Genomic DNA, 2,328 nt, shown 5'->3' on the forward strand with positions numbered 1-2,328 from the left:
ACGACAGGGTGTTGTCCAGGGTCACGACAGGGTGTTGTCCAGGGTCACGACAGGGTGTTGTCCAGGGTCACGACAGGGTGTTGTCCAGGGTCACGACAGGGTGTTGTCCAGGGTCACGACAGGGTGTTGTCCAGGGTCACGACAGGGTGTTGTCCAGGGTCACGACGGGGTGTTGTCCAGGGTCACGACAGGGTGTTGTCCAGGGTCACGACGGGGTGTTGTCCAGGGTCACGACAGGGTGTTGTCCAGGGTCACGACAGGGTGTTGTCCAGGGTCACGACGGGGTGTTGTCCAGGGTCACGACGGGGTGTTGTCCAGGGTCACGACGGGGTGTTGTCCAGGGTCACGACAGGGTGTTGTCCAGGGTCACGACAGGGTGTTGTCCAGGGTCACGACAGGGTGTTGTCCAGGGTCACGACAGGGTGTTGTCCAGGGTCACGACAGGGTGTTGTCCAGGGTCACGACAGGGTGTTGTCCAGGGTTACGCCAAGTTTCTTTGTACTCTGGGAGGGCGACAATGTGGAGTTGTCAACCGTGATGGAGAGGTCTTTGAGCGGGCAGGTTGTCCCCAGGGGTAAGAGCAGCTCCGTCTTGTAGAGGTTGAGTTTGAGGTTGTGGGCTGACATCCCAGTTGAGATATCTACCAGGCACGAAGAGATGCGTGTCTCCACCTGGGTGTCAGAAGGGGGGAAGGTTTGGGATTTTCTACAGCATGGTGGATGGGTGTAAGCAGCTGTTTTTGTGTTAAGCCTATCCCAAACCTTAACCATTACCTCAACCATTCAGAGTTCATACCTAACCTTCATATTTCAGGGTTAATGTCTAAACTTAACCCTAACCTTAAAAATGCAGAGTTAATGTCTAAACTTAACCCTAACCTTAAAAATGCAGAGTTAATGTCTAAACTTAACCCTAACCTTAAAAATGCAGAGTTAATGTCTAAACTTAACCCTAACCTTAAAATGCAGAGTTAATGTCTAAACTTAACCCTAACCTTAAAATGCAGAGTTAATGTCTAAACTTAACCCTAACCTTAAAATGCAGAGTTAATGTCTAAACTTAACCCTAACCTTAAAATGCATAGTTAATGTCTAAACTTAACCCTAACCTTAAAATGCATAGTTAATGTCTAAACTTAACCCTAACCTTAAAATGCATAGTTAATGTCTAAACTTAACCCTAACCTTAAAATGCATAGTTAATGTCTAAACTTAACCCTAACCTTAAAATGCAGAGTTAATGTCTAAACTTAACCCTAACCTTAAAATGCAGAGTTAATGTCTAAACTTAACCCTAACCTTAAAATGCATAGTTAATGTCTAAACTTAACCCTAACCTTAAAATGCAGAGTTAATGTCTAAACTTAACCCTAACCTTAAAATGCAGAGTTAATGTCTAAACTTAACCCTAACATTAAAATGCAGAGTTAATGTCTAAACTTAACCCTAACCTTAAAAATGCAGAGTTAATGTCTAAACTTAACCCTAACCTTAAAATGCAGAGTTAATGTCTAAACTTAACCCTAACATTAAAATGCAGAGTTAATGTCTAAACTTAACCCTAACCTTAAAAATGCAGAGTTAATGTCTAAACTTAACCCTAACCTTAAAATGCAGAGTTAATGTCTAAACTTAACCCTAACCTTAAAATGCAGAGTTAATGTCTAAACTTAACCCTAACCTTAAAAATGCATAGTTAATGTCTAAACTTAACCCTAACCTTAAAATGCATAGTTAATGTCTAAACTTAACCCTAACCTTAAAAATGCAGAGTTAATGTCTAAACTTAACCCTAACCTTAAAAATGCAGAGTTAATGTCTAAACTTAACCCTAACCTTAAAATGCATAGTTAATGCCCAAACTTAACCCTAACCTTAAAATGCATAGTTAATGCCCAAACTTAACCCTAACCTTAAAATGCATAGTTAATGCCCAAACTTAACCCTAACCTTAAAATGCAGAGTTAATGTCTAAACTTAACCCTAACCTTAAAATGCAGAGTTAATGTCTAAACTTAACCCTAACCTTAAAATGCATAGTTAATGTCTAAACTTAACCCTAACCTTAAAATGCATAGTTAATGTCTAAACTTAACCCTAACCTTAAAATGCATAGTTAATGTCTAAACTTAACCCTAACCTTAAAATGCATAGTTAATGTCTAAACTTAACCCTAACCTTAAAATGCAGAGTTAATGTCTAAACTTAACCCTAACCTTAAAATGCAGAGTTAATGTCTAAACTTAACCCTAACCTTAAAATGCATAGTTAATGTCTAAACTTAACCCTAACCTTAAAATGCAGAGTTAATGTCTAAACTTAACCCTAA

This window comes from Oncorhynchus gorbuscha, unplaced genomic scaffold, assembly GCF_021184085.1.
Source record: "Oncorhynchus gorbuscha isolate QuinsamMale2020 ecotype Even-year unplaced genomic scaffold, OgorEven_v1.0 Un_scaffold_2507, whole genome shotgun sequence".
Taxonomy (NCBI): domain Eukaryota; kingdom Metazoa; phylum Chordata; class Actinopteri; order Salmoniformes; family Salmonidae; genus Oncorhynchus; species Oncorhynchus gorbuscha.